Here is a 17,567-nt window from a genome sequence, read left to right as displayed (position 1 = left end):
ATTATGTGCTGATTAGGCATGATTTCAAGTAACTTGATACAGATGAATATTTTAGAAAATGGTCTAATTGTTTAACACCAAGTAGAAAATCAATGAATGCTATCTATTCTGTTATTGCATCTTTATGACAGAATCTACAGAATATGTATCTGGATTTCTGGAATGTTTTCTGCAGTATGTTGACAAATGTTTGTCTAGACCCTTCTCCGTTTGGAAGTGGAATGTTAAAACTGTAGCAATTAATGCTATTGACTAGAGATTTTTGTTTTTGCGGTGCTGCTTCACACTTCTATTTCCTGCTTATGTTTTGTGGTTTCTCCCAATTTTTGGTTCCTTGTCCATTCTCTGATAATAATTTGTGGCACAAGCAATTTAGAAACTATTTCAAGTTGTGTCCGAAGAGCACTTGGCAACAGATCAGTTTCTGACCTCAAGTTACAGGCAAGGACTAGGCAATTGCCTTTTTTCCAATATTTTACAGCTTCAATTTTTATTTAAGATAATCAGTTTCAGTCCTGAAAACTGCATTTGACTGAGCATTTGTAAGGTTGAAGAGCAAGCATCAGATCTTCTGGTTACCATGTAAGAAATGCATCCCTGTTGAAATTCTAAATGGCTTATCTCTATTTTTAATTATACTATATGCCTACTGCAGATTTCTTTTTGGACAATAAGACATAGGAGCAGAATTAGACCTTTCAGCTCATCAAGTTTGCTCCAAGATTCGATCATGGCTAATTGCTTTTCCTTCTCAACCCCATTCATTTGCTTTCTCCCCATGGCCTTTAACATCTTTACTAAAGTTCGGTTAAGTTGTTGACTTGTTATTTTTCTTGTAGTTTAACTTTCCTATGGTTGATTATAATTTTATGTAATCACCTATATACATGTAATTGTTCAGTAAAATTACTAGTGATTAGTAGCTTTTGTGTTATCTAGAAGCTGCTGTTTTTTATTGGTGTCACACCACTGGAATGTGGCTATTTAATGTGTTAATTAACACTGGGATGTCTTGAGTTTGAGACGACTACGACTTCTTTCTTCTTTGTCTTTTTTTCTAGTCCTTGTAACACCTAATAAAATGGCAGTAATCAACAAATTTATACCTCAATCTTGACTTCCAAAGAACCTCGGAAGTCAATTGCTGATTCTGAGTATGCAAAAGGTGGGAGGTTTGTGGTTCATGACAAACTCTTTGTGGTGCTTGGATGCTGCAGTCTTGTCACACCCTTAATCTGCTGACCTGGAGCTTCTAATAATTAAGTGCCAAAGTTCTCAGTGATCCTGACCACTCTTTACATACCATGAAAAGCTAGTGTTAATCAGACACTTGAGATATTGAATGCTGCCATCTTCAAACAACAGCCTATCCTCAATGCCTTTCAAATCATAGTTGGGCATATCTGAAGAAATTAATGCCCAATTTTCATCAGACCACCTGCAGGACCAGTGGTCCCAACACACTCGACCATTGCTAAACTTTGATTAGGAATGCCTACCATTCCAGACCTAGATAGCATTTCAAGAAATAGGATCACTTGACTGTCCTCCTACCTGCACACAGGAAGAAGCTAAAGAGCTGGTCACAGGAGGCAGAAGTGGCTACATGATTGGTTCAAGTCAGTGAACTGGGCAGTGTTCAAGGACTTATCAGAGGATCTGAATGAATACACCATAGTTGTCACAGACTTATAAAAACAGTTGTAGAGAAATGTGTCCACACAAAATCATTGAGTCTTCCCCAACCAGAACCCCTGGATAAACCTTGAGATCCACAATCTACTGAGTGCCAGGTCAGTGGCATTCAGGTGTGGCAATCGAGTAAGATACAAGTGGTACAGGTGAGATCTCCAGAAAGCCATCTCACATGCAAGGTGGCAATTCTGGACCAAACTTGAATCACTGAATGATGCTTGACACCTGTGGCAGGGCTTAAATACTATTGCCTGTTTAAAAAGTGAAACCATGTGGCATAGGTGACAAAAAATGCCTCGTACTCAGATGAGCTCAATGCCTTCTATGTTTGCTTTGGCCGAAAAAAACATGGAAGAACCATCACAACACCCACAGTCCCAGATGACCCTGTGATTTAAGTCTCTGAGGCCAATATAACAGCATCCTTCAGGTGGGTGAACCCATGGAAAGTATCTGGCCTAGATGGGGGACTGACCAATTACTAAAGACTTGTGCTGATCATCTGGCAGGAGTGTTCACTAATATCTTTAATCTCTTGCCTAGTTAGTCTGAGGTACCTACCTGCTTCAAGCAGGCTTCGATTATACAGCTTCCTCAATGATTATTGTCTAGTAGCATTTTCATCCGCTGTGATGAAGTGCTTTGAGAGATTGGTGATGCAACACATCAACTCCTGCCTGAAAAGAGACTTGGATCTGCTTCAATATGCCTACTGTCACAACAGATGCCATTTCGTTGGCTCTTCACTCAACCCTAGAACATCTGGACAGTGAAGATGCATATATCAGGAAGCCCTTTATCAATTACAGATCGACATTCAATACTATCCTCTCAAAACAAATCAATAAACTTCAAAACCTTGGCTTGAATACCACCTTGTGCATTTGGATCCTCTTATTCCTCGCTTGTAGACCCCGGTCAGTATGGATTAGCAAAAACATCTCCTCTAAAATCTCCAATGGCACAGGTGCACCATAAGGCTGTGTGCTTAGCCCCCCTTCTCTACTCACTTTATACTTATGACTGTGAGGCTAAGCACAGTTCCAATGCCATATCTAATTTTGCTGAGGACACCACTGTCGTTGGCCCAAACAAAGGTGGTGACAAATCAGCATATAGGAGGAAGATTAAAAATCTGGCTTGAGTGGTACCAAAACAACCTCTCACTCAATGTTAGCAAGGAGCTGATTATTGACTTGGGAGAAAAAAAACTGTATGTCCATGAGCCAGTCCTCATTGGGGATATAGAGGTGGAGAGGGGCAGCAACTTTAAATTCCTTTGTATTATTTCCTGGGCCAAGTGCACAACTGCCATTACAAAGAAAGCACAGCAGTTCCTCGACTTCCTTAGAATTTTGCAATTGTTCGACGTGACCTCTAAAACTTTGACAAGCATCTATAAATGTGTAGTGGAGAGTATACAGCCTAGTATGGAAGATCAATGCTCTTGAATAGAAAATCTTACAGAAAGTAGTGGATATGGCCCAGTCCTTCACAGGTAAAGCCCACCATTGAGCCCATCTACATGGATCATTGTTGCTGGAAAACAGCATCCATCATCAAGGACCCCACCAACCAGACCATGCTTTCTTCTTCCTGCTGCTATCAGGAAGAAGGCACAGCAGCCTCAGGACCCACACAACCAGACTCAAGACCAGATATTACCCCGCAACCATGAGGCTCTCGAACCAAAGGGTATAACTTCACTGAACTTCACACCCCATCACTGAACTGTTCCCACAACTTACGGACTCACTTTCAAGGACTCTTCATCCCAAGTCCTTGATATTTATTGCTTATTTATTATTATTATTATTATTTCTTTTGTGTGTGCAGAGTTTGTTATCCTTTGCTTATTCTTTGTGGTCTGTCCTGTTATGTGCTGTCTTTTGTTAATTCTATTGTGTTTCTTGGATGTACTGTGTCTGCGCACAAAACAAATCTCAAGGTTGCATATAGTGTCATATATGTACTTTGACATGAAATTTACATTGAAATTTGAACTGCTGGATCAATATCACCCATATCCAACACTAATCAAGGACCTATCAACGCCACTGAAAATGTTCCCAATGGCTTGGCTTCCACAGTTCTCCGTGGCAATGAATTCCACAGATTCATCACCCTCTGGCTAACTAAATTACTCCTCAGCTCTGTTCTAAAGGAACATCTTTCTGTTCTGAGGTGGTGCTCTGTGGTCCTATTTGAAAAATCCTCTCCAAACCCACTCTTCTAATATTCAGTAATACTTTCAGTATTCAGTATGTTTCAATGAAATCTCCACTCATTCTTCTGATCTCCAGTGCGTACGGAACAAATGCTTCTTGTGCATTAACCCTTTAATTCCTGGGATCATTCTTGTAAATTTTCTCTGGACCCTTTCCAAAGACAGCACATCCTTCCTTAGATAAGGAGCTCAAAACTGCTCACAATATTCCAAATGTGGTCTGACCAATACGTTCTAAAATCTCAGCATTACATCATTGCTTTTGTATTCTACTCCTCTTTAAATGAATGCTAACACTGCATTTGCCTCCTTTACTACTGACTCAACCTGCAATTTAACCTTTAGTGAATCCTGCACTAGAAATCCCAAGTCCCTTTGCACTTTCAAATTCTGAATTCCCTCCCTGTTTAGAAAGTAGTCCATACCTTTGTTCATTCTACTGAAGTGTATGACCATACACTTCCCTGCCCATTCTCCAAAATCTGTCCAGATCTTTCTGCAGGCGCTCTACTTCCTCAACACTACTTGCTCTTCCACCTATCTTTGTATCACAAAGCTATCAGTTTAGTCATCCAGAATATTAACATAGAGTATAATGTGAGAAGTGGACCTAACACTGACCCCTGCAGATCACCACCAGTCACCAGCAGCCAACCAGAAAAGGCCCCTTTTATTCCCACTCTGTATTCTACCAGTCAGCCAGTCCTCTGTCCATGCTGGTATATATTCTGTAATGCCACGGTCTCTTACTTTGTTTAGCAGCCTCACGTGTGGCACCTTGTCAAAGACCTCCTGAAAATCCAAGTAAACAACCTTCATTAACTCTGCTTTGTCAATCTTGCCTGTTACTTCCTTAAAGAATTCCAACATATCTGTCAAGCAAGATTTCCCCTTGAGGAAGCTGTGCTGACTTTGGCCTACTTTGTTGTGTGTTTCCAAGTACCCTGAAATTTAATCCTTAATAATGGACTCCAGCATCTTGCCAACCACTAACTCGGGCTAACTGGCCTATAATTTCCTGCCCTTTGCCTCCCTCCTTTCTTAAAGGGTGAATTGAATCTCATGATTCTCCAGTCTTCCAGAACTATTCCAGAATATAGAGATTCTTGATCACTACTAATTCCTCCACAGTCTCTTTACCTTTCTCTTTCAGAACTCTGGGTTGTAGTCCATCTGGTCCAGGTTCTTCATACCTTTCAGTTTCTCGAGCAATTTTGCCTTAGTGATAGTGACTCACTTATGCCCTCTTGACGCTTTCAAATTTCTGGCATGCTGCTGGTGTTTGCCACAGTGAAGACTGCCACAAAACACTTATTCAGTTTGTACTTTCTTTGTCCCCCATTATTAGCTCTCCATTGTCACTTTTCAATGATCTGATATCCACTCACAACTTTCTTATGCTATTGGTATCCTCTTTACATATGGACAGGGTCATTTCGAGTTACAGGTCAGTATTTTCATTGGATTTGCAGGGCAGCAGTAACTTGACGTTGCTAGTGAAGATAGCACACCCATCTGGGAGTAATTTGAGCATAGTGGAAGGACTAATGAGAAAGATTAAGTTTGAACTAATGGAAACAAGAAAAGTGGGCTACTGAGGTCAAAAGCAAGAAGCAAGGAAGAGAAAATGATATGAAAATGATAGATATTAACAAACAAGTTGCAGCTGGTTGAAATGCAGAGATCTCAAACTAGTGTGCCTGTGGTCATATCTAAATCTGTAAGCAGGTTCCCCCCCAGTGTTTGTTTTATTTTCAGTAGACTAATGTATTTAAATTTATTCCCATTATCAATGAGACCAGGGTGAGAACTACAGATTAGCCTCAGTCTTGTCTGAACTGCAGTATGTAATCAGATGTTAATGTAATCCTGGTTCTGGTCTGTGGTTGTTGTAGATTGAATAACTCCCCATTAGTTATGAAGATTACCTGCACTGGCATGAGAAAGGTCACTAGAGGTGAGGTGCAACATTGCAGCAAGGAACATTGGATCAAATGCTGCCTTGTTTAATACTATTCTTCACTGACATTACTTCTGTCAAAATCCCATCATTTAGTATGATTTGTAGCCATCATGGAGTAAGTGTGTAATGGAGATGAATCTGACCAGTCCTTCCTTTCCAATGTTTGAAAAAGACAATGAGTAGTAGCTGGTACTACTCATGGCTTTTTTTTTTTTGATTAGTTGGGGTTGAATACCATTCAAGATCTGTTTTGCCACAACAAACTGTTCTGTACAGTTAAAGTGATAACTTTAAGTGATAACAAAATCAGACATGAAGATGGTGATTAACCAATGCCTGTTTTATTAAATAGGTGAAAGCATGATATCCTGGAACAGATATCAGTCAATGAGCCAGATGTATCCTGGTTCCAAACTATAGTCATGAAGCTTAACAGGTTGCTAAGAATTCAGTCTCAATAATAAGTTTGTTAATCCATTCACTTTTGAACGACAAATGTCAGCACAAGAAATTCTGAGCCAAGCAGGATATGATGAGCTGTATATAAGAAAAATCAGATATGGGATTTATTTTTGAGTTCCTGTATTGTCAGTCTTGAGTGAAATTGACAGGATCTCACCAAAATTGTAGGAAGTAGGTAACTTTGCAGACATCCTCCAGGAAAGAAAATGGTTGAAGGCATAAAGTAATTGTAATCTGCTTGAGGTGCTTGATTGATGAACCATGTAGGTTTCTTTTAAAGGAATGTGTTTAACGCTGTATTTCCATCACTACTACATTTGCTTCCTTCAAAGAGAATTAATTGTAAGTGGTGCTGTGCAGGGATTTGCCTTTTGGGTACCAAAAGTGTTGCTTTTTATCAAGAGTCGTAATGTTTTAATCATAGAAGCTATCTTTGTATTTGAAAGTCGGTGACATGGTTAAGTTTCTGTCCAATGTATATGATTGTAGAAATTGACATGAATGCATAGAATATGATAGGTTGAATATTCGGAGACAACCATTTGACCTGTTACACATGTTGCTTGCTGAAACAGTTATCTAGTTACAAAAGAAAAGGTGATAGAAAAATGAGGTTTAATCATTCCCACTGTCACCGTCACCCAATGTTGAGGGAAATAGAGTGGGAGTTGAAGGAGGACCTTCAAGTCTTCATGGTTGAGTCCTTGAGAATATTCCACTAATACAGAAGATTAATCGGGTGGAAGGTGGTAGATATCAGACTATTGTTCAAGTGGTGAGATATTATAAACTTGGAGACTTTTGGGGTAGTTAATCTAGTCTTAATACAGTTGGGGAAAAAGTGTCAATAATTGATGGCCAGTATGACTAGATTAGGTTTACATGAAATAATGAGAATGTTGGTTACCAGATTTTTTGTATATGGATTTTGAGACACTTAATAAGCAACTTCATAATTGATATTAATTAAATGTTATTTTAATTAAAAGAAAATTGGTTAAAAGCAGTGAGAGTGGTGAACACTTTAAGATTAGAGAGATATACAACAGAAATTGCTACGATGCCATTCTAGGACAACTGCTCTTGAAGTATGTAAATGCCCAAAACTACATAAAACTGTCCACATTAAGGAGGTAGAATCTAGCTGTGGTAATAGTAAGTTATGACAATTTTGTACTAAGATCAGATGAAGTCTCAAGCCCAAGCAGATGTACGACAATTCTGGCAGAATTTACTAGACATTACTTCCAACAAAGCGAAACTCAATAGCGTGAATGTCAGTGATGCTTCACTGCCAGATGAACTCAGTGCTTTCTATGCACACTTTGAAAGGGAGAATATAACTACAGCTGTGAAGCTCACTGCTGCACCCAGTGACCCTGTGATTTCTGTCTCAGAGGCCGATGTTGGGCTGTCTTCAAAGAGGGTGAACCCTCGCAAGATGGATGGAGTATCTGGTAAGGCTCTGAAAATTTGTGCCAGCCAACTGGTGGGAGTATTCAAGGACATTGTCAACCTCTCAAAGCTACGGGCGGAAGTTCCCACTTGCTTCAAAATAACAACAATTATACCAGTGCCTAAGAAGAATAATGTGAGCTGCCTTAATGAATATTGCCTGGTGGCACTCACATCTTCAGTGATGAAATGCTTTGAAAGGTTGGTCATGACTAGACTGAACTGCTGCCTCAGCAAGGACCTGGCTGGATCCATTGCAATTTGCCCATTGCCACACTAGGTCAACGGCAGATGCAATCTCAATAACTCTTTACACAGCTTTAGACCACCTGGACAACACAAACACCTATGTCAGGATGCTCTTCACCAACTGTAGCTCAGCATTTAACACCATCATTCCCACAATCCTGATTCAGAAGTTACAGAACCTGGGCCTCTGTACCCCCCTCTATAATTGGATCCTCGAATTCCTAACAGAAGAGCACAATCTCTGCGAATTGGTGGTAACATCTCCTCGCTGACAAATCAACACTAGTGCATCTCGGGTATGTACTTAGCGCACTGCTCTACTCTCACTGTACCCATGACTGTGTAGCTAGGCAGAGCTCAAATACCACCTATAAATTTGCTGATGATACAATCATTGTTCGTAGAATCTCAGATGGAGACAAGAGGGTGTACAAGAGCGAAATATGCCAACTAATGGAGTGGTGTTGCAGCAATAATCTTACACTCACCGTCAATAAGACCAAAGAGCTGATTATGGACTTCAGGAAGGGTAAGATGAAGGAACACATACCAATCCTCATAGAGGGATCAGAAGTGGAGACAGTGAGCAGCTTTGACTTTCTGGGTGTTAAGATCTCTGAAGAGCTAACCTGGTCCCGGTATTTCAATGCAGTTATAAAGAAGGCAAGATGGCGACTATACTTCATTAAGAGTTTGAAGGAATTTGGTATGTCAACAAATACATTCAAAAATTTCAATCGATGTGCCATAGAGAGCATTCTGACAGACTGCATCACTGTCTGGTATGGGGGGAGGGGCTTCTGCACAGGACTGAAAGAAGTTGCAGAGGGTTGTAAATTTATTTGGCTCCATCTTGGGTACTAGCCTACAAAGTGCCCAGGACATCTCCAAGGAGCAGTGTCTCAGAAAGGCAATGTCCATTATTAAGGACCTCTCTAGCACCTCAGGGCATGCTCTTTTCTCACTGTTACCATCAGGTACTGATGGAAACTGATTGGAAAGTTGAGCCTACTGGACCTGAACACCTCCCTCTGCAACTGGATCCTAGACTTCCTGACTGGGAGACCTCAGTCAGTCCGGATCGAGAGCAGCAACTCCAACACCATCACATTGAGCACGAGGGCTCCCCAGGGTTGCGTGCTCAGTCCGCTGCTGTTCACTCTGCTGACCCACGACTGTGCTCAAACACACAGCTCAAACCACATCATCAAGTTCACCGATGACACGACCGTGGTGGGTCTCATCAGCAAGAATGACGAGTCAGCTTACAGAGAGGAGGTGCAATGGCTAACGGACTGGTGCAGAGCCAACTATCTGTCTCTGAATGTGAACAAAACAAAAGAGATGGTTGTTGACTTCAGGAGGGCACAGAGCAACCACTCCCCACTGAACATCGATGGCTCCTTGATAGAGACCATTAAGAGCACCAAATTTCTTGGTGTTCACCTGGCGGAGAATCTCACCTAGTCCCTGAACACCAGCTCCATAGCAAAGACAGCCCAGCAGCGTCTCTACTTTCTGCAAAGGCTGAGGAAAGTCCACCTCCCACCCCCCATCCTCATCACATTCTACAGGGGTTGTATTGAGAGCATCCTGAGCAGCTGCATCACTGCCTGTTTCAGAAATTGCACCATCTCGGATCGCAAGACCCTGCAGTGGATAGTGAGGTCAGCTGAGAAGATCATTGGGGTCTCTCTTCCCGCCATCACAGACATTTACATTACATGCTGCATCCGCAAAGGAAACAACATTATGAAGGGCCCCATGCACCCCTCATACAATCTCTTCTCCCTCCTGCCGTCTGGGAAAAGGCTCCGAAGCATTCGGGCTCTTGTGACCAGATTATGTAACAGTTTCTTCCCCCCAAGCTATTAGACTCCTCAATACCTGAAGCCTGGACTGACACCTTACTGCCCTATTGTCCTGTTTATTATCTATTGTAATGCCTGCACTGTTTTGTGCACTTTACGCAGTCCTGTGTAAGTCTGTAGTGTAGTTTTCTCTATGTTTTTTACGTAGTTCAGTCTAGTTTTTGTGCTGTGTCATGTAACACCATGGTCCTGAAAAACATTGTCTCATTTTTACTATGTACTGTACCAGCAATTATGGTCAAAATGACAATAAAAGTGACTTGACTTGACTTGAGGTAGGAGGTACAGAAGCCTGAAGGCACACACTCAGTGATTCAGGAACAGCTTCTTCCCCTCTGCCATCTGATTCCTAAATGGACATTGAACCCTTGAACACTACCTCACTTTTTATATATATATATATATATCTTTTTTGCACTATTTTTAATCTAGTCAATATGTGCATACTGTAACTGATTTACTTATTTAGTATTAGTATTGCAGTAAAGCTGTATAGTTGAATTTCCTGTAATTGCCTGCACTTAGATCTATATCTGAAAAGCATATCAACCAACCCTTAAGGACCCATGGGTACACCACCAGCAGCAGTCTTCTAGCCACTGTGCTATTAATTTGTAATATCAGTGAATCTCAAGGATAATTAAGAATAAGCCTAGGTTTAGAGAGACCAGCCTAGAGAAACTGGTAGATCACATCACTTTCCCCAGTGGATCTGTCTTTAGTATGCCCAATGCAGACTTGAGGAACGGCATCTCCTCCTTTGACTAGTGCATAATGGCTCCCATGGCTTAACACTGAGTTTAACAATTGTGGATAAGCTCCATTCTCTTCACATATAGCCATGCCTTTATTTCAATTTGTAAGGGCTCAATTTGCCTTGATCAATTTGTTTGGTAGGGCAGTTTTTAATTACCATGACAGCTTTACTCTACGCTCTCTAATACCCATTCCCTTCATCCTCTTCACCTCTCTTGCCTCTGCTTGAATCACACTTATTTTTCCTATTGCTGAGGAAGGGTCCCTGGTCTGACAATTTGACTCTGCTTCTTTTGATGGCTGTACACTTCCAGCATTCTCAGGAAGTGAATTCTCAGGCTTTGGTCCCCATCATGTCTGTCTAAAAATAGCTGGAAGTACTTGGGTCAGGCAACATCCATAGAAAGACAAATAGGAAAGAAAATAGTTTTAGGAAGCAGAGAAGGTGGGAGAGGCGAACGTGTGGAACAAGAATATGAGAGTGAGACAGTTGATCTAATGGTGTGGCTGAGATCAAAAGCTTTTTGTGTGTGCAACATTGTGTCTAATGGTAAGACTATGAAACTGAGTTAAAATGATGGGCATAAATTGAATTTTTTTTTTTGCCTAAATCAAGTTCTGAAGGCCACAATATTCCCTGACTAAAAAGGATGCTATTTTTTAAGCTTGTGCTAGGCCTTATTGTAATGGTTCAGGAGGCCACCTGCAGGATAGCGGGAGTGGAAGGAAGAATTAGTGGTAGGCAACCAGAAGATTGAGGTTGTTCCTGTGGGCAGAGTGCAAGTGCCTTGTGACAAAATAACTCAATTTGCATTTGGTTTCACCATTGTAGAGGAGATCAACATGGTGAATACCACATGTAGTACACTAGATTGGAACAAATGCGAGTCAAAGGCTAATTTGCCTGAAAAGACTTGGGTAGTGCAAATGGATTAGCTGAAAGATTAGAGTTATCATACTAAGGATTTTGGTTTGGTTTGAGAATTGCACAGGAAAATGTCATAGGTCAAGAAATGGTAGATGGGGATCGCCGAGCAGACCTGGGATCCCTTTGAAAGGGAAGAGATTGGGATCTGTCTGGTACAGGAATCTTGTTCTAAGTTTTTTTTTAACTTTTGATGCCTAGCATCTACTGTTATGTTTTTCTCTCGGCATTTAAGGCCAATTTTGTTTGGAGCAAAATAATCAAAGCTGCAAGAGAGAATTGGGGTTCATCATGAGTACTATGAAGAATTAATGTGTGATTGTATGGTAACACACACAGAATTAGTAGTAGAGTTAAAAGGTGGGGGGGAAGGGAAAACAAGCTGATAGGTGAAACTGGGAAGGGGAGATGTGAAATAGAGAGCTGGGAAGTTGATTGGTGGAAGGTGTACAGGGGGAAGAAGGGGGAATCTAACGGAGGACAGAAGGCCATGGAAGAAAGAAAAGGGGTGAGGAGCACCAGATGGAGGTGACGGGCAGGCAAGGAGTTAAAGTGAGAGAGGGAAAAGAGGATGGGGAATGGTGGAGGGGTGGGGGGCCATTACTGGAAGTTTGAGAAATTGATGTTCATACCATCAAGTTGGAGGCTACCCAGACAGAATATAAGGTGTTGTTCCTCCAACCTGAGTGTGACCTCATTACAACAGTAGAGGAGGCCGTGGATTGACATATCGGAATAGGAATTGGAAGTGGAAGTGGAATTAAAATAGGTGGCCACTGGGAGATCCAGCTTCTTCTGGTGGAAGGAGCCAAGGTGCTTGGTGAAATGATCTCCCAATCTGCGTCGGATCTCTCTGATATACAGGAGGCCACACCGGGAGCTCCAGACACAGTTATTGACCCCAGTAGACTCACAAGTGAAGTATCACCTCACCAGGAAGGATTGTTTGATGCCCTGAATGGTAATGACGGGAGGAGGTGCAGGGGCAGGTGTAGCACTTGTTCCGCTTGCAAGGTTAAATGCCAGGAGGGAGATTGGTGGGGAGGAATGAATGGACATGGGAGTCGCATAGGGAGCAATCCCTTTGGAAAGCAGGAAGTTGCGGGGGGGGGGAGAAGGAAAAGTGGTGGTGGAATCCCGTTGGAGATGGCGGAAGTTGTGGAGAATTATGTTCTGGATCTGGAGGCTGGTGGGGTGGTAGGAACCATATCCCTGTTAGGGTGGCGAGAAGATAGGGTGAGAGCAGACGTGTATGAAATGGAAGGTTTGTGGTTGAGGGCAGCCTTGATGGTGGAAGAAGGGAAGCCACTATTTTTGAACGAGGAAATCTCCTTCATTGTGGAATAAAAGGCCTCATGCTGAGAGCAGATGTGGTGAAGACTGAGGAATTGAAAGAAGAGGGTGGTGTTTTTACAAGTAATGGTAGGAAGAGGTATAGTCCAGGTATCTGTAAGAGTCTGTGGGTTTATAATAGACATCAATGGATAAGCAATCTCCAGAGATGGAGACAGAGATTCAGACAGGGGAAGGATGTGTTGGAAACGGGCCAGGGGAAATTTGAGGGCAGAGTGGAAGTTAGAGGCAAAATTGATGAAGTCGACAAACTCCACATGGGTGCAGGAAGCAGCACCAAAGCAGTCATTGATGTAGGAGAAGTGGGGGATGGCCAACAGTAGGCTTGGAACATACTGTTCCATGTATCCAACAAAAAGGCAGGCATAGCTGGGATCAATGCGAGTGCCCACGGCTACACTGCATGGTCTTGTGTAGCAGTCTGAATATGAATAGATGTTTATGATCGACCCTTTTACATAACATTAAGTGGTAAGATGCCTAGAAATGGTGCAGAATTGGTTGGATCCACTATGTTTTTCTACTTTCCACAGAAAATGTTGCGGATGCTTTTAAATGGCATGGTTTAAAAATAGAAGTAAATTATGGTAAATCTTTGTAACTGGCTGGATAGGCCCTAATTTGTGTGCTGTAACTAAATCTGGGAATTATACTTTAGGAAAATTGTCAAAGCCTTGAAGATGTTAAAGACTACATTTAAAAGAATAGCATTAAGAATGTGCTGCTTACAAGTTGAGGTGAGATGAACTGGGTTTGTTTTGGACAGGAAGTTAATAATAGGAGATTTAATTCTGATTTTTGGGAAGAGTAAAGAAAGGGGCTCCATTATCGGTGACAAAGATTGGTTACCAGAGGATACATTTTAAGTAACTGTTAGAAAAATGGCAGCAAGATGACAAGACGATAACATAAATTATAGTCTGAATGGATAGTGATAGCAGATTCAATAATAGTTTTCAAACAGGAATAAGATTAATACACAGGGTAGAAAGAACAGGGAATCAGGACTAATTAGATGTTTAACAGAGCTGAAATAATAAATCTAATGGCCGTCTTCTGTGCTGGATCATTATAATTCATTTGTTCATTCCTCATAGTTATCCTCTACAATGCTTCACCTCTTCCCTTTTGCACCTGATTATTCCTATAGTCCCACTATCCTGTGAAATCAAGTGCAGTGGATTCCTGCTAATTGGGACACTTTGGGACCAGTACGGATTGTCCAATAAACTGGCTGCCCCAATTAGCTGAAGTTTCATGTAAATGGTTTAAAAAGGTATAAAAAATGAATTACCATTTAACTGAGAAATAAATTATGTATTTAAATGAAATACAGAGGAATTCATCTAGTGTAGTGCCATGTTCTTTTGATTGACTATAAATGAACAAAATCAGCGCAGACACCTAATGCAGATAATGGACTGTCTTCATACAATGCTATCGCTGATTACATTCTCCAAATCTTTATTTTCATCGAACAGTTTAAATGATTTTTGACAGCTTCAAATTCTTAGTAGGTCCTAACATGTTGGAGTAGTGAAATCATTTCATTTTCACTCCTGGTTGTTTCTGGCATCTCCAAGCATGAATGCTTGAAACCACAGTGAGCAAAACAGTCTGAATTGTCTTATTGCTTATTTCTTGCCAACTATCAGTAACAAAAATCACTGCTTTTTGAACAAAGCACACAAAACTGATGCAATTTAAAAGTTGTTTGCTCTAAGCATGGTGTAGTGTCTAACAGCACACAAGTTGAATTTCTCTAGATTTGGTTCTCTTGGAATTTTAATAGATGTACATTACCAAAATTACAGTAAATGTATCATCAATAATCTCCAACTTATAGATCATGTTAATCAATGTCTGTCACTCAAAGGAAAATAATTTGGACTATATTCAGATACATTTATCAGAAGTTCAAAGTGAAAGATGCATATATTCAAATTATATTTAAATGCTAAGATAAATAATGATTTTCATATGTGTTATAGCACTGGTCATCTTTTCATTTTTGTCTGTGGTATTAGGGAGTTTTTCTTTTGTTATTACTCCCAAACTAAGAAGTTGATGCATTCTGCAATCCAAATTTGTCTGCATTTCCTATTTGAGAAGCAAATATGGAAAATTACTTTTCTACTTCCAGGCAACCTCTTGAGGCAGCACCTGCTCATGTTTATTCTGAAGGCTACAAATACATTTCACTCTGCAGGTGTCCCCAAAATCTGGGTTTTAAAGCTCTTCTAAAGTGTGTATCTCCTGACCCTGCTATTAACAACAACTTGCTCTTTCTGTATCAGCTTCACCTATCTGTTTATGCAATGCACTGCATTGTACCCTAATTTGTACTTTAGTTGCCCTTAACAAATGCCTCTTTCCAAATGCTCAAGAACACTGAGGGAGGCAAGGGAAGAGATTGCCAAGGTACCGACAGAGATCTTTGCATTTTCCTAGCTACAGGCAAGGTCCAGAAGTTTAGAGGAAGGGTAACAGAGGTAATCTAGGAAATTATAGGCTGGTGACCCTTCCAGCAGTTTTAGGAAAATTACTGGAGAAATTTCTTGGGGGTAGGAATTCCTCACATTTGGAAAAACATGGATTTATAGGGATTGCCAGCATGACACTGTAGGGGAGTGGTCCTGTCTCAGACAAATGTTATGAGGAGGTGAGAATGAGTTTGAGGATAGAGAAGTTGGTGCTTGCATAAATTTGACAGGGTCATCATGGTTGGTTGCTTCAGAGGATTGTCATGTGGGGTCCAGGGTGTGTTGATTATAGATGCAAAATTGGCTTGGTCATTGATGAAGAAGGGTAACAGTAGAGGAGTGATTTTCTGACGTAAGGTCTGACCAGTGGTCTGCAAAAATCAATACTGAAACTTAATAATAAATTCATTATTGTACAAGATACAGCAGGATACGGATCAGTTGCAGATATGGATGAAGAAATGGGAGATGGAGTTTAATCCAGACAAGTGACATTTGACATTTTGGGAAGTCAAATGCTAGAGGAAAATATACGGCAAATGGCAGGACCGTTAAGAGCACTGATATGCAAAGGGACCTTGGAGTGCAAGTTTACAACTCTTTGACAATGGCAACACAAGTGGATAGGGTGGTAAAGAAGACATAAAATGTGCTGCCTTCATTGGCCAGTGCATTGATTATAAATTGGGCAAGTCATGTTGCAGCTGTGTAAAACTTCAGTTAGGCCACATTTGGAGTACTACGTGCACTTCTGCTTTCCATGCTATAGGAATGATGTGGAGCTTTTGGAGAAGGTGCAGAAGAGGTTCACCAGGATATCACTTGAAATAGAGTGTATTAGATGGAAGGACAGGTTGGACAATGTTGTATTGTTTCCTTTGAATTGTTCGTAACTGAAAGAAGACCTGATAGAAGGATGTTTAAAAGGTTGTGAGTCATGGTGTAGATGGGCGTCCTTTCTAATCTCCCAGTGAAAACCCAGAGGGTATAGGGTTTAAATGAAGAGAGAGAAAGTTTTAAGGAGTTGCATAAAGCAACTTTGCTTTTAGTGTGGTAAGTGGCTGGACCATTCTTCCGGGGGGGGGGGGGGGGGTGGATAATTGAAGCAAATGCAATACAACATTTAAGAGATATTTAGACAGCCAAGTGAGTAGGCAAGGACTATAAATTCATGAGGCCTGTGCAAACAGATTGGGCACTACAGTAGTATAGTGGTTAACGGATGCTCTTACAGGTTGTGGAGTCAGAGTTTGGAGTTCAGTTCCAGCATCACCTGTAAGGAGTTTCTCTATATCTTTTCCATAGAATCTAGTTTTCCCCGAGTGCTACACTCTCCTCCCACAGTCTGAAGACATACTGTGTAGCTTAATTAGTCATTGTAAATTGTTCCATGATTAGATTAAGGTTAAAATCAAAGTTGTTGAGGCAGTGCATCTCAAGGGGCCAAAAGGGTCAACTCTGTACTCTATCACTAAATAATTAGAGTGGATTCATTAGATTTGTGTCATGGTTATTTTAGGTGCTGGCTGAAGCTTCTGTTCCTGTGCTGTGATTAAGCTTTAATATTCTAATATGGCTGTGTTTGTTCTGTTTCATTCTTACTGGATTTTAAATAGTGGATTCTGGTTAATTGGGACACATTGGAATCAGTACATTTTGGCTCAATTAAGCAGCTGCCCCAGTTAACTGAAGTTTCATGAAATAATTAATAAGGAATAAAATAAGACTGATTAACAAATTGTGTATTTAAACGAAATATAGAATAAATTAGAACACTACCAAAACTACTACCTGAGTATAAAACTCTATTAGTTCCTCATAGTTATCTGGAGTTCATTCAATGTACGCTGACATGTACTTTTGACTGTAAATGAATAAAATCGATGCCGACACCTAGTGCAGATAGTGGACTGCCTTAAGGCAGTGATTTCAATGATTGCATCCTCCAAATCTTCATTTCAGTTGTAACATTCAAGATGATTGTTGATGTCTTCAAATTCTTTGTAGTTCTTAACTTGTTGAAGTAGTGAAATTGTTTCATTTTCACTCATGGCTGTTTCTGGCATCTGCAAGCCTGAATGCTTGAAACCACGGTGAACAAAACAGTTCTGAGTTGTTTTACTGTTTA

At 40.7% G+C, this 17,567-nt stretch overlaps 1 protein-coding gene across 9 annotated transcripts in view; it reads left to right on the top strand.

The window, feature by feature from the left end:
- LOC140733095 (sodium/calcium exchanger 1-like) overlaps nucleotides 1-17,567 on the top strand; it is a 225,677-nt gene that overhangs the window by 192,363 nt on the left and 15,747 nt on the right. The gene's annotated exons all lie outside the window — the stretch shown is intronic.

Source organism: Hemitrygon akajei, chromosome 9 (assembly GCF_048418815.1).
Source record: "Hemitrygon akajei chromosome 9, sHemAka1.3, whole genome shotgun sequence".
Classification (NCBI taxonomy): Eukaryota; Metazoa; Chordata; class Chondrichthyes; order Myliobatiformes; family Dasyatidae; genus Hemitrygon; species Hemitrygon akajei.
Note: the sequence above shows the minus strand (reverse complement) of the source record. Positions and strands in the feature narration are given on the sequence as shown.